Here is a 22,913-nt window from a genome sequence, read left to right as displayed (position 1 = left end):
TCGACTTGAACTAGGGCAGGAGGGATAGCCTAGGTCTAGCTCTACTTGGACACCCGGACATCCTCCCTCCCTCTCTTCTTCTATTCAACACAGAGTGTAGCACTGGTGTCCACAGCATAGAAGGAGGTGCAGGAGTTAAGTGTCAAAAAGTGGGGACACCAGAGGCATACTGATGGAAACTTTACATGACAAGGGAGAATATGGTTGATTCTGGTGAGAGGCACAGATCTCTGTTTAGATATTCAGAGACACAATAGGTTAATTCATTGTTTTCTATCAGGTATGTATTGATCATTCCATATTATGTGGAAGGTGCTTAGGAGATGCGAGACACACAAAAATTATAATAAAATCTTATGACTGTGGAGGCACACATAAGGAATAAAGGAGAGTCACCTGGAGGAAAACCACTCCAGATGGGCTCTGAAGAACAGGCAGTATTTCTAAATGTGGAGATAATGTAAATAATACCAGCCAGGGGGACTGATATTTGCAAAGGTCAGTGATAGCTGGTAGAGCATATGTGAAGTGTGGCACGCAGCCCCGTCTGGCTGATGCAGTTGAGGAAGGGAACAGAAGTAGACGTGAAGCCTGAAGGGGGGTCTGGGGCTTGTTGGGAGGACCTCAAGTGCCTGACCTGGAGGCCTTTGTGTCAACGCTAGAGATGCCAGTTGAGCAAATAAAAATACAAGATGTCCAAGGAAATTTGAATTTCAAATAAATAAGAAATAATTTGTAATGTATGCTGTATACCATATTTGGGACATACTTATGCTAAAATTTTTTGTTGTTTTCTGCAGCTGAAATTTAACCTGTTTTGTCTGGCAACTTTATTTAGTGCCATGCTTTAGAGGTGTTCTTAGAAGCCCCAGTACTCAACCAGGCCTGAAGTCAGCCACTGTCTCCATCTGTATTCCCAAATAAATCCCACAGGCATGAGCTTCCTAAGGGGACAGGAATGGGGCCACTAGGGTCAGCCTGCACTCTTAGGCACAGGCACATTGGCCAGAAGGCCAAGGCCCTGTGTGTGACACTGGGAGTCCCTCCAGGAAGAAGGTTCTGCAAGCACCATCATACCTTCAAGAAACATGAGAAGGGCTGGTATTGTGGCTCAGTGGTAGAGCACTTGTGTAGCATGCATGAGGCAGTGGGTTCCATCCCCAGCACCACGTAAAAAAAAAAAAAAAAACTAAATAAAAGTGCTGTGAACATCTGCAACTAAAAATAACAAAAACAAATGAGAAGAGGCTTCTAGTCCCTGCTCTTCCCCAGGCCCTCTGGGCTCTGTATATTCAGTGGTGAAGGAATCTGGCCCATGCCCAGCTTCTCAGAGGCATAGCAGAGATGTTCAGATAAAATGTGCACAGGAAATGGCACGGCAAAAGACTATGGTCGTGATGTCACATACGCGGAAACAAACCTGGAGGGAAGAGTCACCTGCTTGCAACCAAAGAGCAGAATTTTGAGAGCTCAGCTTCCAGAGGAATGTGCCCGTCCATGAAGATAGATGGAGCAGGAATTTGCTGTCTAGGTGAAGTATGGAAAGGAGGGGAGTCAGAACCGGGATTCCTGTCTTAAATAAGTTCTTACTTTCTCTGCAGAAATCCAAAATAAGGAGAGACAAGAAAGAAAGCGAAAAGGAAATCGCATCTATGAGAGGCCCCCGTGGCTCGGTGCCAGGCACTTCCTGCAGGTCTCTGTCCACATTGTTTGTGTCTTGCTCAAGCTTATGATGGCATCAGGTGAGACACTGTCAGTATCAGCGGTACTTGGAATTTGGAGTTTTGTGATCTTTTCTCTGCCTGGCAACACGTGGTAATGTCCTCTCTCAATGCTGGGCAGTGGCAGGGGGCGGTAGCTTCCCAGTCAACCATGTAGTCTCCAGGAAAAACAGTGGTCATCTACAGCGTGCCATGTGGCTAAGTTATGATATGGGTTAGGGACATTAAATGCATTTTTTACTTACCCTGTCCTTGCCTGCCCTCACCGGTGCCTGTGTTTGTTCCTCTGTGTTCACTCCTATCCCCATCACCTGGGTTTGGAGGGAAGGGAGTGGGGAGGAACTCAAGCTCTCTAGACTAAACCAGGTCCTCTAATTTGTACCCTCTTCCCAGGTCTCATCAGTGGTGGCCCCTGTGGCATTGGCTAGAGCCCAGGGTCCTCCTGGGACTGGTTTGACCAGGCCAGAGGAACTAACCCTTAGAAAGGGTTATTATTCTCAGGCCAAAGTGAACCCTGGTCAATGTGTTCAGCCTGAAAGATGACCTTTGCAGTGACACTTCAGATGATCCCCTGTGCCACAGGCAAGCACTGTGGGAAGGTCCAAAGTTTCTATATGGACCAGAGGTTTCTGTGTTCCAGAGAAGAAAGGCTTAGATGTAGGGGGCAAGTGACAACCATCACTAAAGCCCAGGAACCCTAACTTGCCTCCAGGCATCAATATTCACATCACATCACCAGGCTTCCTGGCTTCCTGGCGCCCAGTGTCACACAGCCCTGTCACTCACTGTGACCGCCTGAAAGCCTCTAATCTCCTCATCAGCTGCAGCCACTGCAGCGGCTCTTGCTCAAGGCACCTGCTTTGAACAGTCAAACTCTTTATAGCACCTTGTGGAGAGAGAGAAGAGGGAAGAAGATGACAGCCCCAGGGGACACAGCTTCAGGAAGAAAATCACAGGACCTAGTAAAGGGCCCAGGGAGACCCAGAGAGGAGAGTGAGCCTGTAAAGGATGGTCAAGCAGCTGTTAGCTGCCAAGTCAGAAATAGAATTCAGGAGTCTCGACTCCAGGCTGGCTGCCTTGAACTCTGGCTCTTCTCCCTTAAAGCAGGTTCATTACCTTGACCTACTTCTCAAGGCCACAGGGAAAGAACAGCCTGCGAAAACAATGCACAGGTATCTAAAGTGGGAGGGTCTCCGCGAGCTGAGCCTTGTCTCCACCTCCAAGCTTGGCTGCCAGGTCTGCGGGGTATGCTCTTGTCACCAAGCCAGTGGCTTTAGGGCTTTAGGCTGCAGGAGGGACACAGTAGGCAGAGCTGCCTGCTGCCAGGACAGCAGGCAAGTGTCCGGATCAGGAAGGCTGCTGCAGGCCAGATTTTACAATCAGAGTTGACTGGTTTGAGAGGAGCTTGAGATATTGACTGCTGACACATTGAGGTTTAAAAACGCCAAGAAAGCTCTGCCAGCCACCATTACTGCCTTGGGCTCCCCTGTGTTCCACTTCTGGGGCAACGCCAGGTCACCTTCTCCAGCTGAGATCCCTGGAGGCTCCTTTCCCACACGAAACTCAAATCCACGTCTACCTGCTTCTGGTAAAAAGTGTAGGCATTGCCATGCCCACTGCCCAGCCTCAGGCTAGACCTGGCCAATGCCATCTTCTCATCTCCTCTTGCTGCCAGCCATCAGAAGCACCTGTTCCCCTCTCTCCAGCCTGTGTGATAACTGCTCCCACTGCGAGATCTAAGCCTACCCACACTCAGAGGGACTAAAAGGTGCACAGTGTCCTTTTCAGCTCATCTCTGATAGCCCTGGCTTGGAAGAGAAAAGGAGCCATGGAGAAGTGAGTAGCTACTCAGATAGGGGATCTCAGGCCATGGCTGAGGGGGCCTGCAATTCACCACAGTCAGAGGGGTGGCCTGGTCCAGAGATTCTCCAACTAATCCAAGGATGGTTCAAATGAAATTGAAGGAGAGAGAGACAAATGCTCCCTGGAAATTATAAATCTAGCTCCAAGGAAAATGTCGAGAGGACATGTGAGATATTGAACCCAAAGACCAAAACACTGGAGGGAGTGGAGAAGGTGTCATAGGACTTCAAAGGAGCCAGATACAAACCCTGCAAGGAAGTTACCCTGGTTCATCTGAGCCAAACCCTATCTCCCAGGCCTTCTCTGTTCACTAATTCATGTTAGTCTTAGATCCAGAAATCACTTCTCGTCCTCCAGAGGATGCTAACTTTGATACCTGTCAGCTCAGTCTCTGGCAGTTCTGCAGTCAGACAACCCTGGCCATGGCCACTCCTCCCCTGGACTCTGCTTGGCCACAGAACTCTTCTTTAATACTCATTCCCAATTTTCAGCTTCTAAATCTCTAGCCTTATTTTTCTGGATTATGGGTGATCACTCAATTCAGTCTCATAACATGGCCCAAGGAAGAGAACGCTTGGAAATTTTCGAGCAAAATTACTGGAGAAGCTCAGACATCTCTATACCAGCATGCATACAACAAAGAAAGTCAATTTGAAATTCTAAACCATTAGTAGCTGATGTCTGGTAGGGTACGACTCCATAATTTAGAGGTCTAAATTATGGAACATGCCCTTATTGAGAGTCATTTGCAATGTGTCCACGAAAAACACTTTGTTAGACATAGTGAGGAAAGAGATAAAAGAACAGTCCTCCACTCAGTCACAGAGGAACTTGAAGGCTATACAAAGAGTGTGGTCTTTTTTGTTTCTTTTAATTTTTTTTTAGCTATTGATGATCATATATATATATAGCTGAGAATCAAACCCAGTGCCTCTCTCATACAAGGCAAGCACCCTACCACTGAACCACAACCCAGGCCCAAGTGTGGTCTTCATTCAGTGAGAATTCTTCTGGCAGCTATATGTTGAATGGGGGCATTGATAGTGTCATCTGCTGCAAACAGGAAAAGAGAGAGAACCCGGAAGGGCCAATGGATATGGAACTAGGTCACTGATGACCACACACTTTCCTACCTAACTCTTTCATAAAGATAACTCCTTGGATCAAGAGCATTTAAGACCCACAACAGGGCTGTACAAAACAATATCTCTCCCCCTCCTAACCTTTCCAGAAAAAAAAATAAGAAGGGATTATAAAACCCTCTGCATCCCTATGCATTCTCTTTCTCCTCTGCTTAGGAAGTGGCCCTTAGCATGGCAAGGAATGGGCCAGACATACCTTCTCCTGGGAGGCTCCTTTGATTTTAGAGGTCTCAGTAGGACCCAGGAGACAAGAAATGACAGACTACCTACTTAGGGCTGCCTCTGGTTCCCAGTTTTATGGGCAAGGGGAAAGGGGCCTGCTCTGGTTTCTACATTGCCCAGCTTGGAACACTGAGCTTTCTTACCCAGAGATTGGAAACAGAAACCTTAATCAGGGATGGAGAGGAAGAATTCATCTGCAATGTGTCCTGTATCCTCTCTCAAGAATCTAAGAGTGACAGGAGGCAGCTGGACTAGGTGCAAGGCTAGCCAAGAGAAGGGAGCCCTCAAATGGTGACCTTCCAGTTTAAGGGCTATGGGAGGGAGAGGGCAAGAGAAGGAAACAGTATTTTCTGAGTTCCCACTAGGTGTTAGGAACACACCTAGTATACTACCCAGTGTCTAGCACATAGTAGGTGCTCAAGTCATGCTCACTGAATAAAGCCTCTTACTCTATCTCTAAATCTCAAAACAGCCCTGTGAACTAGACTGAAATTAGAAGATTAATTTTTTTTTGTACCAGGGATTAAACCCAGGGGTGCTTAACATCCCCAGCCCTATTTTATATTTTATTTAGAGACAGGGTCTCACTGAGTTGCTTAGCACCTCAGTTTTGCTGAGGCTGGCTTTGAATTCACCGATCCTCCTGTCTCAGCCTCCTGAGCTGCTGGGATTACAGGCGTGCGCCACTGCGCTTGGCTTCATTTATTTTTTATCTTATTCTATTTTTTTTTTTTTTAGAGATGGGGCCTCACTGTGTTGCCCCGGCTGGCTTCAAACTCCTGGCCCCAAGTGATCCTCCTGAGTACCTGGGACAACAGCCATGAACCATCAATCCCAAGCCCAGCAGGAGATTTATTCTTTCAAAGAGATGTCTTCAGAGTCACACAGTAAATGGAAGAAGTAGGATGCCTTCTTCTGAGCTCTGTTCTGTTTCTTCTGATTCTCAGCAGATTGCAGTTAAGCTGCGGGTCTGTGACATGGCAACAGATGAGGTAGGAGGAAAGGATGACCGTGTGGCTCTTTTAAGAACTGACTGGGAACTGCAGGGCTTTCTCAGAACATTTCCCCTTCAGCTATTGTCAGTATCCCCCTTGCTGGGATGTTGGCCAAAACCCCGATGCCTGAGCCCCACTCAGACCTGTGAAGGGGAAGGCTGAACTCTGCAGGTGAAAGGGCCCACCTGGGAGTCCACGAGAGCAGGCAAGGAGGAGGCCACCTAGGATAAGCATGGAGAGCTTATCCTATGCTGGCTGTAACCAGTAGACCAGCAATTTCAGTCTTGTTGGCAGGTGTGTTCACGTAAAGGCAATGGCTGCATCAGACCGTCGTAGTTTAATGCCTTTAGATAAATCTCCTGATTGTCCCTTGTTCCTTCTCCCTCACCACAATCTCCTGACTGTGTTGGCATCCCTGTGTGTTTGGCTGACCAGCCAACCTGAGCACTCCAGTCCTCTGTGTGCTTACATTTCCAACTATACATGGGCATTCTGGAAGAATCTATTCCTTGCAAATCTGCTGAGCATGGTACATCCTCAAGGTCTGTCCACCTCTGTCCACCCCTGACTTCTCCCTGAGGATGTCCTGCCTTCAGACTTTCACTACCTCTTGCAAGCCCCCAGGCCTTCCTGTTCTTCAGGAAGTCTGGGTCTAGTAATCAGATGTGGGGCTGTGACAATATTAGAATTACTTGAGACAGGTCTTTTTCAGAAGACCTAAAATTAGTTGTTGTTGTTGTTTTAATTTCTTAGTCACTTGTTTCTTAAAGTATACTTTAAAATTAAACAGGATCTGAGTGGTTAGTTATTTGTCTCAGCACTAGGTTCCCATGACCAAACTTGAAGGCTGGAAGTTTTTGATGATCACACTGGACTTGCTCCTTACACTGGCTGCGGTTCAGAGCTCTCATTTTGCCTCTGCTGGGATCTACCTGTTGCCTTTGAAAGGAGGGGGAGCATTTCATCTGTAGCATCTCCCATGAGCATTCCCAGCCTACCTAGTCACTAAGCATCCTCAAAGATTCTGGAAATTTCCTTCACCAGCATTTTCTGGGCTACCTTGGGAGCATAAAAAGAAGACAAATGAACGCCTGATAATATTCCTACCTTCCAAAGTCTTTAATTCCTTCCTCCACATTGTATATCCTCTTCATTTACATGGTCATCTCTTCAGACTAGGTTTCAGGCAACCAACCAAGAAAATACTGAGGAACACTTCCAACTATTCCATTCAGCATATTAAACCCAAATTTTTAGAAAATACATCCATGTACACAAATCCGGTCTGAATCTAAAATTTTGTTGTTTTCCTCCTTAGAAAATCATTCCCATGTGTGTTCTCCCACATTAAAGTAGATTATCAAATCTGGATGAGTGAGTGTGTGTGTGTGTGTGTGTGTGTGTGTGTGTTTGTGTACATCTTGTCCACACTGTGTGCTAACCTTTACCTCTTGGGTTATACTTGATAATTGACCCCTCTGGGCTTGCTGGTCCCTAATCCTAATTACTTTTTTGGAGATAATGAGGAGTGAAGGGAGAGAGCAGGAGGATAATTGGCTTCCTTTGCAAGGTAACAGGACTAGTTCCCTTAGGTGCATCTTCATGTGAAGCAATAATGGCCTCATTAGATATAGGAGGAGGTTCTGTTTTGGTTAGCAACAGAGGCCTAGTGACATTTGGGGGTACAGAGTTCCCTGAGTTCTTCAGATATTTGCATATATTCCCATCTCAGCTCTTGACACACCACACTTTCTCCATCAAGGCCCTAACTTTCACACAACAGACGGGGTGAGGCTGTGAATTCGGTTGACTTTGTCATTTGGCAACTCATGGGATTTGGCTTTCAGTTCTGTCTTATGTCTGTAAGAAATGAGATTCTTTTTATTATAATCTTAGAAGGAGCTTGTGTGTCAATCTGTGTTGTGATCTGAGAGTCTGAGGACCTGAACTTGTCATTCATATTTGTGTAAGCAGATTAGAGCCAATAAAAGATGTCTTCAATTTTCTTTCATTTTCCTAAAGTTTGCAAGAACAGATAAGTTGTTTTTAATAAGCAGTCATCCAGGGTAATATTTGTCTTTTCATTTTTTACCATTGTATGTCATGGGTATATTATCTCTATATACTAACAGATTCTTTACTGTTCTTGGTCCTAAGTAACCAGCCAGACAATCCCAAATTCCTTCTTCTCATCTATTACTCCAAGGTTATATTGTCTGCACCTGCCTCTCTATGCCCGTTTCTCTGTGCCAGTCAAGGTTCTTGGTCCAGGTAACATAAACCAACTCCAGCTAATTTGAGCAGAAAAAAACAATCTCCTGGATTGATGTAGGGTATCCCACAGAGTCAGTGGGACACGTGAAGCACCAAAATCAAACCCCAGCTAGGAACCAAGAATTGTTGGGCATCCAAAAACCACCAAGATCATGCCACCAGAACAAGGCCACCCTCACTGCCACTGCTACCACTGACCACTTGCTGCTTTCACTCTCGATCTCACTGACAGAGGATGCCCACTTTCACTCATCTGGACTCTTGGTTCCTCTAATACTGCCTCAGAAAAACTCCCATCTTCTGTGTCTTTGCATTACTTCCTCAATATTCAAAACCCTGTACAGAAGCATCTGATCCACAGCCTCGATCACGTGCTCACACCTGCTAGTGAACAAGCAAGAAAATATCTACACTTGGTGCTGAGCTGATTCCATGCATTTTTTAATTCCTCTGGATGGGAAGGGTGTTTAGATGCTAGGCAGTCTCACACTACTCCTCCCAGATAAAGTCTACTACGGTTGTAAGTAGGTTCAGGACAAACATTGCAAAAAGAAAATGAAAGCCTGAAATAAGCAAAGTAATTTATTACAATTATTTTAATAAATAAAAACCTCCATGTCTAGACAAATTTCTTTCTAAGATGTTAGGACAATTTTAGGGGAAAAAGATCATAAAGCAACCATCAATAAATTTAAAAATTCACAAGATACTAAAAAGCAATGGAAACTGGGTCAACCTTGTATGAAGGAAAATAGCATGGGTTCTGCTAATAACCAGCTGATGTTGAACATCGACAATGAACAGAATCACCTGGATAAATGGGTTTTCTTGTTGTGAAAGTAATTAAATGAACAGTATGACATCAGTAAAAATGTATTAAGAACAAATTATAGTACCTATCCTCACTTCCTTTTTTAAAAACATATTTTTAGTTATACATGAATATAATACCTTTATTTCATGTGGTGCTGAAGATCAAACCCAGCGCCTCACACGTGCTAGGCAAGGGCTCTACCACTGAGCCCCAGCCCCAGCCCCTCACTTCCTTTTTAATTCAACTTACAGTCTATTGGTAGGCAACACAGGAATGTTATAGTACTCTGTCTTTACAAAGTTTAAAATACCTTGAATTTCTTTTAAAATAAAAATAAAACATGATCATTATGGGAAAAGGTAGACAATAATTTCTGGTGAAGTGAACCCAAACTATTAGCTCTACTTTCTTCTCACTAGAAAAACACTACAATTATATTAAGGGAAGAAGAAAGATAAAAATCGACAGGGGCAAAGAGATTAGGTGAGGAGACAGCACCAACAATGACAACTTATGTTTAGAAGATGGAAAAATAAATGAATAAATGATAACTGGCAGAACAAAGAAAGCTGATAGCAAGTGACTGCCGAAGATGTCACCACAGGATGATTTGGGCAGCAGAGCCCCAGGAGAGCTCAGGAAGAAAAGGCACCAAGAACCTCAGAAACAAGAAGTACAGCTAAAAACAGGAGAACTGGGTACAAGCCCTGTCCATGTACACTTCTGATAATCATTTTTACTGAATTTTAATATGAACAGATAACCAAAGACGTTTGGGAGAAAGCCCTAGCGTGAAAGAGAGGAAAAATTGCAAAGGGCCGGGGTTGTGGCTCAGTGGTAGCGCACTCGTCTGGCATGTGTGAGGCACTGGGTCTGATCCTCAGCACCACATGAAGATAAGTAAATAAAGTAAAGGTAGTGTCCATCTACAACTAAAAACATATTTTTAAAAAATGCAAAGTAAAGAAACCGTAAGACTTGTAGGAAGTAGAGACAATGCAGATAACAGAAGAAAACTACTTAACAGCACTTTCCGTCCCCTGCTCCTTCCACTCTGGTCTCCATAGCTAGTTAGTTCCCACGTTCCATGGGATGAGTCATGTGTGCATTATAAGCTCTTTTTTTTATCCCTGTACATTTTTGTGTGGAGTTAATGACATGTATTTTGTTGATTCTTTAATTTTCTGTGTATCTATCACAAATGTAACTGTCCTCTAGCTGTTCAGACACCTTGGGAATTTGCTCAGTTTCTTCTTTTGGAGAAATCTCCCTGGACCTGCTGGCCTGGTCCCGCTGGGGCTGCTGTGTAAGCTGTCCTCTTGGGATCCCTCCTTCCTCTCCTGCTCTCTCCTGTGTTGGGTTCTTGTTTCTTAATTGCTGTGTCTTCCTTCCTTAGTTTATGTCCTACTTTTGATGGCTCACACTCTTCTGGAACATGTGTCCATCTGTTTTCTAACTCCCAGAAACATGTTCCTGCTTCTCCTGTTCTCTTTGTTCTTGTGGACCTATACCTAGAGAAAATTCTTCTTCTTTTCTTTAATGGTTTAAGGGTACTAGGAGACAGCAATGCAAAATACATGTGTTTCATTGACCTTCTTTATTTACAATCTAATTTCATTTCAGAACTCATCACTATGGCATTAGTGTATAGTTTAGGTTTGGAGTTGGGCCAATGTTGTAGGCTGGGAGATCCATGGAAGGCTGTTCAAATAATTCCAAAAAGAGACGATGATGGTCAAGGTGTGGGCGATGAGGTGGAGAGAGGATGGATTTTTCAGAGAATGGTGTACATTCTACTGCTCAGCACCTGAGGTTATTTTAGGTGCTTCATAGATCAATCCATAGATAGATAATCTCTATTTTTTTACTACTTGTGCATTTATATTTTGTGTTACAAATATATATGACTAGCATATCAAACTTGTGGTTTCCCAGAAGGTTTTTCAAAGTTGAAGCTAAAATAGCTACTTGAGTTTTTAAAAGAAAGTTAATTAAAAGTAGTAAGTAACTTTTGTCCTGGGGCAGTGTATTTAGAGAACTGTTGGTGGGGACCTGGCTGGACAGTTGCTGGCTTCACCCCATCAGTCCTCCCAGCAACAGCCAGAGCCTCTCCCCCACTTCCTGCCACCTGTCCAATCTTTCTTTGCACAGTGTTTGCACCGAGTCTCATCCTCCTTTGTCTTGCTCTTAAATTTCTCAGTCTCGCTATGTGTGAACAGCTTCCTCTCACCATCTCCTCAATCCTGGCTTTTGCAGTCTTGTGCTCGATACGAGATTTTGGAGTTCCTAATGGCATTTTATTTTTTATTTTTTAATTTTTAAAAACATACACCGTTGGGCTGGGATTGTGGCTCAGCAGTGGGGCGCTCACCTAGCAGGTGTGGGGCCCTGGGTTCGATCCTCAGCACCACATAAAAATAAATAAATAAAATAAAGGTATTGTGTCTAACTACAACTAAAAAATTAATATATATATATTTTTTAAATATGTCTTTGGCTGTGGAAGGAGCAGGGCACAGAAAGTGCTATTAAATACAGTTTTCTCCTGTTACTTTCTGTTACCTTGGTGGGTGTGGTGGCGCACTCCTGGGATCCCAGCGGCTCCCAAGGCTGAGACAGGAGGACTGCGAGTTCAAAGCCAGCCTAGCCAACTTAGCGAGGTGCTAAGCAACTCAGTGAGACCCTGTCTGTAAATAGAATATAAAATAGGGCTGGGATGTGGCTCAGTGGTCAGATGCCCCTGAGTTCAATCCCCAGTACCAAAAAAAACAAAAAACAACTTACGCCTAAACGCTTGAGCATGTGATGTGCCTCTTTGGAACCCAGCAGCAAAATTCTCAGAGAACTTCCCCCCTTTCTCCTCCCTCCACTCCTCCTATCTCTCAAGCCTGCAGGTCTCTTCAGCATCACAGCCAATTCTCATTCCAGGTCACATTACTTACGCCTCAGCGGAATTTGAGTGGGAGCTCAATCCAGTGGCAATAACCTAGGGAGGTCCAACTGCACATGGAATGACCAGAGTCTTGTGGCTCAGCGGGAGTCCGAGCCCCGCCACAGCTGCTGGGGCATCACAGCTCCATGTTCCAACAAGGATGTGAAAAGGGGCTGCTGCAGGAGGGTAACAAGCACAACCCCACAGGGTGCACAGAGAGGTAGGAAGCATGTGAGCACGTGTGTGAGTGTGCGCACACACACACACACAGTCACACTGGAAATGACCATAAACATAACCTTCTGTTTGGAGCCAGGATCTGTCTGGCATCTCTAGCATCTGGGGCCAGAGAAGTGTGTGGTGCTTGGGTCACACCCAGGATGATGGAAAGAAGACACACTGTGTCATTGTAGTGGCCTAGAGTAAGCATGTCTGAGTCCAGGAGATGTCCTGACCTTGTCTCTCTGTCCCTGAGACCCTTGGACAGCTCTGGGACTAATCAGTCCCCACCCACATGGTTTAAGGGACAGCCAGAGACTAAGCTCTGAGATATGGAATGATCATTTTGGAACACAGAGTGAAATGGAAACCCAGGATGCTGACGGCAGTCTCCCTGGTAACTGATGGCCCGGCTCTCCTGTCCTTCCCCATGGAGAGGTCGTTTTGCTGGGCTACCTCAGGACCACTTTGACCAAGAGCCAATGAGATTTTCTTATCTCACTTTGAGACCAAAGATTCAGGAGCTAGGAATTGAAAGGTTAAAGTGGAGGTTTCGAAGGGCAATAGAAACCACTGGAAAAGAGCACAAGAATGAATCCTGTTATAATCCCTTCTTAACATCTAAAAATACATCATATAAAATAATGTAACTGAATAAAGTTTAAAAAAGGAGGCCACAGAATGTGAAAATGATTCATGACAAATATAACTGAAAAGCTTACATTTCTAAAAAAAAAAATCTAGATTTAATAAAATTATATGTGGCTAATCCTTAGCTTAGTGATTTCTACTTAACAAATGGAGTATAAGAGGATAAGTATAGAAAATTTCATACATAAGGAAATAGAAAATAAAAATCTACAGAAATACAAATAAATATAAATCAATAGAAGTTAGATAACTATAAATCAAACAGCTTAGAGTTTCCATTATCTTTCTACAAGTCTAACAAAAGTGAAATATTGTAACAAAGCCAGCATCAATGGGACTCAAGTAGAATCCAAAGGAGAGGATACTATTTCCATGATGATATATTCATAATATTAATTTATGATGTTTAAAATAATTTAGAAACAGCCTCCGAAGCTCTCACAATAAAGATATGATAAAGTAAACTTTGGCATGCTGATAAAATGGAATACTATACAGCCATTAAGATAGTAAGTGTGATGGTCATTGAAATGTATAGTTAAAAGAATGCAGAAAGACTAGGAATATGTAAGCAACACTTTCAAGTGAATACATGGGCGGATGAGGGTTAGAAGTAATTTCAGAGAAGTGCATTTAGTGTGAGGGATATCCTTGTCTGTAAAGTGAAGTGCATAATAAAAATGTAAGTGTATGTGGACATACATCATATAGAAGAGGTGGTAGAGAGTAATTTCTTCTTTCTCCTGGCTTCCCTGGGGAGCCATGAGGATGAATTAAGTGGTTTGAACTTCTTGGATCAAGATATGCACAGATAGAATGAGTGAACAGTTTAAGTTTGCCCTTGGAGACATTTAAGGATATCCATCTGTTGAATATTATGATGTTTTAAAGTTAATTTAATAACATTAGAAAATGCTCATAATTAGTGCTGTTTTGTTTTTAAATGGTGCTAGAATATATCCCCCCATTATGCTTGTGTGTCCTTCTCTCTCTCTCACACACAATACACTAAAATTAGACTTTATTGTTTAGCTTTAGTAAGAAAGAAAGAGATGGAACTTCCAAAATAGTTGTTGTGTGCCTCAACACCTGTCAGATTTAATTTATTTCTCTCCACTTGACTCTCTCCCCTACCATCCACCTACACCCCTAGAAGCCCCACCATTAACATACAGTATCATAAACTAAGAAATTCTAAAGACATTTCTTCCCCTTGTCCTTTCAGTAGTGCTGAGGTCAGAGCAGGCCAGCCTTGCAGCAGAACAAGAAGACATGGGCAAAGAAATGCCCTGTTATTTGGAAAATTTCTCTTAGAAAAAGGTTGAATCCTTCAAGTACAGAGGGAGACGTAGATAAAGAAACACATTTTAATACTGCGTTTCTTGAGTATATAATGTTTTCATGCCCTGAGGATTGTTAAAAATGAGGTTTTAAAATGACATTCTGAGTTTGTAAAATTCTGAAAACAGATGACAGAATGGCAATCTGTCCTGTTCCCCAACAAAAGAGTGCTCCAGACTTACTATTAAATGAAAAAGATCACAATACAGTTATGTATATGGTAAGAGATCAATTATGAAACACCTACCCTCCCACACACACCCATATCCATTCAGAGAAAATGTCCATGGTGGCTATTCGTAAAATGGTGGAGTGATGAGTAATTTAAATTTTCTTCTATGTAATTTCTCAAATTTTCCAGATTTTTCTTCCACCAGTATGTGCTAGCTTCATAACAAAGAGAAAAGTCAGAAGAGTTATTAATAGAAAGCAATACCCAAGAGCCTGGGAAGCCCCCGTGTCATGAAGTCAAGGGCAGCCAGGATCAGGAACTGGCAGCCGTCGCAGCTGCGCTGTGAAGAGCAATGCCCAGCGAGGACCTGTTCAGCTGAGAACAGCTTCTCAAGAGAGGGCGGCCAAGAAGAGCTAGAGGAATAAATTGAGCCCAAGAGAACAAAATGGCAGACGTGACAAACTCTCATCAGCACTTAGCTCAGATGACTCTCAGTAACATGAGGAAGGAAGGCAGACTCCAGCTCTGTACTTGCTAAAGGTTAAACGGGACCTCAGAGAATGTCTGCTCCAATTGTCTCATTTTCTAAGGAAGAGCCCCAAAAGAGCTCGCTTCATGCTCTCACAGCTGCTCGGCGGAGGATCCAGGACTAGAACTCTAGCATCCTGACTCCCAGCTGGGCGTCTGGGCTCTCTGCCTCTCACAGTGTTGTTACTGTGATCCTCACCATTGTTTACATGAAGAAAATACACTAGGGGCTGGGGCTGGGGCTCAGGGGCAGAGCGCTTGCCTGGCATGTGTGAGGCACTGGGTTCGATCCCTAGCACCACATAAAAATAAAATAAATAAAATAAAGGCATGCTGTCTATACACAACTACAATTTTAAAAAAGAGAGAAAGAAAAGAAAAGTGCACTATGTAATATTCATCTAGGACTGGAAACTCTGCCTTTACTCCAGGTGGAGTCCCAAACATTATTCCAAGTTGGGACAGATTTCCAAAATTCCAGTATTGCTCTTGACTCTAATCTTCCTCCCTACAATGAACTAAATGTCTGTGTCCTCCCCAAATCCATGTGTTGAAATCCTGCCTCTCCAACTGTGGTGACATTAGGAGGTAGGGATTGTGGGAGGTAATTGGGTCATGAGGGTAGAGCCTTCCTTCATCAAAAGGATTAGTGCCCTTATAAAAGGGACCCCAGAGAGCTCTCTTGCCCTCTTTCTGCTATGTGAGAACATAGCAAGAAGACAACAGTTTGCAATCAGAAGAGGCCTCTTGCCAGGACCTAACCCTGCTGGCATTGTGACCTCAGGCCCCTAGCCTCCAGGACCATGAGAAATAAATTTGTGATGTGGATCAGTCACCCAACCTGTAGTATCCGTTACAGCAGCTGGCATTGGCTGAGACATTCCTCAAACCCACTGCTGCTGTCTCGGGTTGACTGCTCATTCATTTTTCTTTTCCTTTCCATTCTTTTTCATGATGTTAAAGCCTACCAAAAAAGCAAGCAAGAAAGAATAGTGCAAGAACCCCCGTGTATCCTTTACCCAAACACAAAAATCATTAACATTTTGCCCTATATGTAGGAGCAGCCATACATGACAGATGTGCTATTCACATAGGGCACATTTGTGTAAGAGCATCTATATGTATCATATATGTACATCACACATTTTTCTGAAATATTTTGAAAGTGTGTTGAAGACATTATGATACTTTACCCCTTGAGTCTCCAGTACCATCTTGGAAAAAAAGAGCTACATAATTATGACATCATAGCACCTAAGGAAACTAATATTTAACTCACACTCAGTTGTTTCCAAAATGTCGTTTACAGCTCTTTTAAGTTTTTGATCAAGGATCATCTCCAAGCCTAAGATTTGGTGTGGTCTGTTGAGTCTCTTTAGTTTCTTTTGATTTGGGACAGTCCCCTCCCATTTTGTTTATCATGACATTGAATTTTTGAAGGGTTATAGCCAAATTTTTTTATGTGATGTCTTTCTCTCTGGATTTCTCTAATTGTCTCCTTTTGATGAGATTGAGATCAAACATCTTGGGACAGAAGACTCTGTAGAAGATTTTAGGTCTGTTATGTCATGCCACATCAGAGGGCACATGATGTCCCGTTGCCCCACAGTTCTGTTTGGCCTGTTGCTTAACATGATGGCTACCAGACCTTTCCATTGCAAAGGTGTGGTTTCTCCTTTGAAGTTAATAATCCATTCAGTGACTCTTTGAGACTATGGGAATTTTCTTAGCCTTTGTTGATATTCCTGTCTGCCCTAGGGTTGCAAAAATGATAATTTTTCTGATGGACTCTTTTTTTTTTTTTCCTTTTTGAAGTGCTAGGGAGTCGATGCAGAGCCTCGCACATGCTAGGTGAGCTCTCTTCCACTGACCATACCCTCAGCTCAATAATTGACCTATTTTATTAGCTGGCATTCCCTGTAAAGAAATCCTCATAGTATGTCATGTGTTCTTCCACAACAGACTTGTGACTCTCCTTTCGGCCTCCAGTGTGGCTCACTTGTCTCCGTCTCCTGACAGAATGAGCATGCTCAACTGCAAGTCTGGCAGTGTCCATGCTCTGCTTAAAATCCTTCAGGGACATGCTTAAATCATTGAGCCCCGCTCAGAGCTTCTTGTGATCTGGCTCCTTCCTACCTGTTCATGTTCATCTCTCTCTGAACCCCCCACCCCTGACATACTCCAATCAAACTATTTACACACTATCCCACTCCACACTCCTGCACCTCTGCACAAACTAGTCTCTCTACCTGCAATGCAAGACCCTCTCCCACCCTCCCACCTCATCTGATCCCAGCTGTTTTTCAAGCTTTGGCTCCCACATCACCTCCTCTGAGCCAAAGTTGAATAGATGCCTTTTAAGGACTCTCATGACACGTGTGCACATTTCTGTCACTGTGCTTGTTCCCCTGCATTGTAAATATTTGGTGGTTTGTTTGTCTTTCTTACTTGATTATAAGATTGTAAGATTGTAAGCTTTTTGTCTGTAGGTAATAGAAATTGGTGCAATCTATGGCATGAAGTGAGTATTCAGCAACTATTTTGCAATGATTCATTAATGTTTTCTCAAATTATTAAGTAAAGAATGCAACCAGCTTCCAGAACAATTAGATGATATGATTGTTAAGGACAAAGCCATGTCTTGTAAGTTTTCATGTTGCTCAGATCCCCCATCCTCTTGCTTATTAATTTGCATTACCAATGAATAAGTTGATACTTTCAAAATTGTATGGATATCTTAATTTTATATTTGCCCAGTATATTTGCCTTCGGAGACAATTTCTCCTCCTCTACATAACAGTTCGGCCAATCCCTTGCTTGGATTTCCCCACATATGCTGGAATCCTAATGTGAGTTAGCCAATCAGAATGCTCCATCCTCCTGGCTGCAGTGATTGTCAGGTAAGGACCCTTGACCCAGGCCGAGCCCATCAGAGTCTTCTCAGGGGTTTTTGCTGGAGCCAGGCAGAAAGACATGCAGAAACAATGCAATGCTCTTCATTGCCTGAGGCCAGCTTTGCTGCTTGGTAGAGAACTGGGAATGGAACCCACCAAGGTGAGAGATGACTGTAATAACATCATTTAAACCCCGAAACCCCACATCTAAAGAGTCATGATCCTGGTACAAGAGCCAACAGATCCTTCTCTTGTTGCCTTTTAAGCTGTTGGAAGCCTTCCTAATACTCAAGATCAGCCTTCCACAATATTCCATGTTTGGAAGGAGGTAAATGGAATTGGGGGAATAAGACTTTTACAACTATTAGTCCTTTGTGGTCTTTTGAGAGTGATGCTGACATCTGTATGAGCACCATCTGTGCAGCCACCCCACACCCAGCGTCATCTCTAAGCCTTTCCCACCCCACAACCTGGCCTCTGATGCCAAGCAGGAAGGAGGCCTTATCGAGGCTCCCTCTCACCTGCCACAGAAGAAACAGGGTCCCCATTCTCATCCTCCAAAGGAGAAAAGCTGGCCGAGAAGACATGTCATAAGGGTCAAGACAGGCCAGAAGCCTCATTATTTCTGTGCCAGGTGCTTATTGAACCCCTCCTCATCACAAATGACCCATTGCATCTATTTTCTTCTGAGGTCAACACAAACTCTGCATCTGGAACTATGAGGGGGCTGTGTGGAGTGGGAAGGAGCAGGGCTACCTCCGGAAACAGAGATGTGAACATCCACTCAAAGACCCTCTGAGTAACGTCCAGTGCACTTCTGAGAACTATTATTGGAGATATTTTTCAGCTTTTGCTTTAAATTTCTGGAAACATCCTCAATGAAGCATGAGAAGTAAGTAAACATAGCCTTCTCTAAAGTGGCCTACAGAGCTTATAGACAAAAGGTTGGGGGGCGTATTGGGGAGAGAGGAGAGTCTTTGTTTAAAGAAAGTTCTCATGTCAGCCCTATTGAGTATCCTGTGTGATTATTTTAGAGGTAAAGGGAAATAGCCAAGCTCTCTCAGAAGAGTATTTTTATGGATTTAATTTGAATTAGCTTAATTAGATGCTTTTCTCCTATTAGCTAAGATAAACCACCCCAAAAGAACCAGATTTGTGATGAAGTATGGAAGAAGGAGAATGAAGAAGTATTTTATAGTAAGAACTCCTACCCGAGGTCTGGCAGGGACATCTCTGGATAGAGAAGAGTGGAGCACAGTTCCCCCCGGGCAGAGGTGAATTGGAAGAAAAGAAGAACAATCCAAAGGGAGAGGGAAGAGACAGAAGAAAGATAAACTATAATTACTTTGCAATTTTGCTGAAGGGTAGAGCTTCTGTTCTTCCCCAAAATTTGCCCTTGTTGGAGATCTAGGGTGAAAATGGTCCAAATTCATCACTTTAAGTCTCCAAGTTTGGAAAAAAGGGATCCTCAGCTTCATCTCCTAGGGCCTAGGCCTATCTTGGCCCGTAATTTTTCTGGCCCTTACTACCAAATTTCATCCCTAGAAAAGAGGCTGAAACCTGGCTCAGGGCAATGAAGAGGAAGAGGCGAGTTTATTTCTTCAAGTCTGTTTCTGAGGTCCTCTCCATGCTCCAGAGCTAGAGCTCTGTGCTACAGCTACAGGAAGACACACCTGTGTCCTCCTTTACTCAACAAAACAGCAGTCCCAGCCCCCACTTGGACCCAAAGTTGAAGAAGATATGAAAGGGGGATGATTGTAAGTTTCAGAACAGCCGCAGTTGAGGAGGGAAGTAAGGCCGGGGGGAGGGGGTGGCGGAGAGGGCTTGGAGACCAGAAGGAAGAGGGCTGCTACTTCCTTCCTGCTGCAGGACTGGGTTCTGAGAGCCCTGGTTATATAATTGGAATACCTGGGGATTCAGAGCATCACCTCACAACCAACGTTAGGAAGTGCCAGAGCTCTCCTCCCCGGGGTGGGGATGGGGGTGCTGAGAACAGGGCACAGCAGAGAGAGGAGGGAGGTTGAAGTCTGATGCAGGCACCGCCAGGTCAGGACTCGCACTGTGTCCTCCCTGTCCCTGGTGATACCCCAGAGAGAGGACCAGCTTGGTAACTGCACTCTGGTTCTTATTGGCCAGATGTCCTCCCACCCCCAGAAACCACACAGGCCCTGGAGCCTGCCTGGTCTGTGGGGGCGGGGGGTGGACTTCCAAGCCCTCTCTGCACAGCTTGCATCTTTGCCCCACCTTGATTCTCCTGTGATCACGGCTGTCATTATGGCCGTTCACTGCCCTCAGTCTCAGCAGCAACTCCAGAGACACACAGGCTGTGCCAGCTACCAGAGCTCTTCCTGCAGCCTCTCCAGATGTCCCCAGAAAGCCAGAGGAAGGCTGAACCTGCATCCCTGACTAATGATCACGCCTTCAAGACGGGATGCAGCCTGTGACTCAAACTGTGGAGGCACAGCAAATGGAAGAGGGAGTGGGAGGGAGAAGAGAGGAACATGGAGGAAAACAAAGATGGGGGAGGAAGAAAGGAGGAAGGACCCAAGGAAGAAGGGCTTCGGAAGGGCCGTTGACTCTTTAAAGATGCTCTCCCCCTATGGCCTCTGCAGTCATCAAAGTTCCAGACGACAAGATAAATATCTTTACACAACAGTCCAGCAGTCCAGTCTGACATTACTTTGAAAGAGAACCCAAATCACAAAAGGATGTTATTATAATTGCAACTACCGTGACTTGCAATATAAGCTCATGCATACAGCACACATGAATCCAGATTTTTATACACTCTGAAATCCTAAAGACAACAACCACGGTTCTTTTAAAGCTAGAGAAGTGATTGTATACCCTCAAAGTGTCTTAGTTTGGTCCTGTTCCAAGAATCTGGATCTGGCAATGAAGGTTACAAAAGAAGAGCCGGGTTCAGTCATTCCATAGGATGCCATTCTGCCCTGTAATTCAACATACCTTATAGCTGATTATGTATAATATTAAGCTATGTCAGAGGAGGGAAAGTGCTTTGAATGTGCAGTATCTATGGACACAGGAGTGTGTGTTTCTCTCTATGTGTGTGACTATAGAGCTATAGCTATATTTAAAGTATCATTTAATATTCTAGGACAGTTGTTCTAATTCTATAAAACCTTCCCTTCCCTTTTAAAAATGAAACTTACTGAAATGAAATTCGTAAGAAATATTGCCTGACACATTATTTCCTAAAATTCATGTCTACCTGTGATTTAAAGGGGAAATAAAGGGAACTAATTTATAATGAAATAATTTATATTTTAATACACAAATGCTCTGGCACAGCTAAACTAGAAGAAATAATAAAGCAGGCAGCTGTTGGTGTCTACTTGTAATAAATAAGTTTATATTCTAGAAGGTAAAACAATGTTCATCTGACTATTGTTGATCTTTTGTCTTTGTATTTAACAATTAGAAAGGTAAAGAAAGTATGCTTTTATAAATCCATCAAATAACCATGAGTTGGGGCAGCCACAAATACAGGCTAATGCAGGGATATCGACACTAGTGCCACCAGCAACATTATCATTAGTGATGTGATTTTCTGAAATTTTGAGCAACTCTTGGTCCCAACAAAATAAAATGTAGCCAGGCATGGTGGTGCTGCCTGTAATCCCATTGGCACCAGAGGCTGAGACAGGAGGATCTGAAGTTCAAAGCCAGCCTCAGCAACTTAGCAAGACCCTAAGCAACTTAGTGAGACCCTGGCTCTAAATAAAACACAAAAGTGGGTGTGGCTCAGTGGTTAAGTGCTCTGGTCTCAATCCCTGGTAAATAAATAAATAAATAGATTTAAAACAACAACAACAACAATCTTATGTTGTCACCATGTTTTCTTTAGACATAGTAGGCAGAATAATGGTTTTCTGAAAATATCCATCCCGTAATTGAACACAGCCTACATCACACAGAATGGGGACTTTGCATAGGTGATCAGCTTGAGATTTGTCCATGTAATCACGAGGATCCCTGTAGGAGAGAGGCCGGAGGTTCGGAGACAGTGACGGAGAGGTGACAACTGAAGCAGAAGTCATCAGGAAGCAGGGACACCAGCCAGGGAATGAAGGCAGCCTCCAGAAGCTGGGAAAGCCAAGAAAAAAAGGTCTCCCCTAGACCTTTCGACTTCCAGGGCTGTAAGATGATAAATGTGTGCTGTTTAAGCACAAAATTTATGGTAATTTATTACAGTGGCGATAGAAAACTAATGCAAATCTTCCCTTCCCGTCTCTTTGCTCTGCCAGGGAAGTCATTAATAATTATTAAACGCAGACGTCTCTGTGGCTTTTCACCCTGGTTCCAAAGTTGCCCAAATGAAAGGCAGCTCCAGGGCAAGTCAGGCTTTCCTCTGAGAGCATTTGCCTCTGAATTATGACTGGTTCTGATAGTAAAACAGCAGTCTCTTTCTCAGGCCCAGGCACGTCCATTCTCCATCCTTTCACCACATCTTAGGGAATCTGGCTGTCTGCAGAATGCATCTCCACATTCTGTGGAGACTCCCAAAGTGAAGTCAGACAGACCATGTTAAATACACTCCACAAAATTTGTTGAAACTACTCAATCCAGCAAATAGAAATATCATTAAACAATTTGGGAGATAAAAAAAAAATTGAAAGTACATATAGCACTAATTTATTTACTTTTCAGAGTTCAGTGCCCTGTTTGCCCCCTACTTTCCCTTCCCAGTCCCTGGAGACCACCATTTTACTTGCCGTCTCTTTGAATTTGACTCCCAACCTCACATGAGTGGAGTTGTACAGCCTTTGTTCTTTTGTTACTGGTTGATTTCAATTAGTGTAACGCCCTCAAAGCTCATCCGTGTTGTAGATATGTCAAAGTTTTCTCCCTTTTAAGACTAAATAATATTCTATTGCATGTATACACCACATGCTTTTATCCATTCATCTCTCAATCAACATGTAGGTTCCTTCTACCTTTTGGCTACTGTGAATGGTGCTGCTATAAATATGAGTGGACAAACACTGTTTAAGTCTCTTCTTCCAGTTCTTTTGGTTGTAGACTCTGAAGTGGAATTGCTGCATCCCATGATAATTAATTCCATTTTTTAGTTTTTTGAAGAATTGCCATGTAATATTCCATAGCAGCTATACCCTTTTGTAT

The 22,913-nt window shown here is 43.6% G+C and overlaps 1 long non-coding RNA gene across 1 annotated transcript; it reads left to right on the top strand.

The window, feature by feature from the left end:
* Positions 1-782: 782 nt before the first annotated feature.
* On the top strand, positions 783-7,949 carry LOC124090669 (uncharacterized). Its single transcript, XR_006851195.2, has 2 exons — positions 783-1,742; positions 5,687-7,949. It is a non-coding gene; the product is annotated as an uncharacterized LOC124090669 (long non-coding RNA).
* Positions 7,950-22,913: the final 14,964 nt, after the last annotated feature.

The sequence above is a fragment of the Marmota monax genome, unplaced genomic scaffold, assembly GCF_021218885.2.
Source record: "Marmota monax isolate L192 unplaced genomic scaffold, Marmota_monax_Labrador192_F-V1.1 WCK01_AAM20220418_F8-fsc00010, whole genome shotgun sequence".
Taxonomy (NCBI): domain Eukaryota; kingdom Metazoa; phylum Chordata; class Mammalia; order Rodentia; family Sciuridae; genus Marmota; species Marmota monax.
Note: the sequence above shows the minus strand (reverse complement) of the source record. Positions and strands in the feature narration are given on the sequence as shown.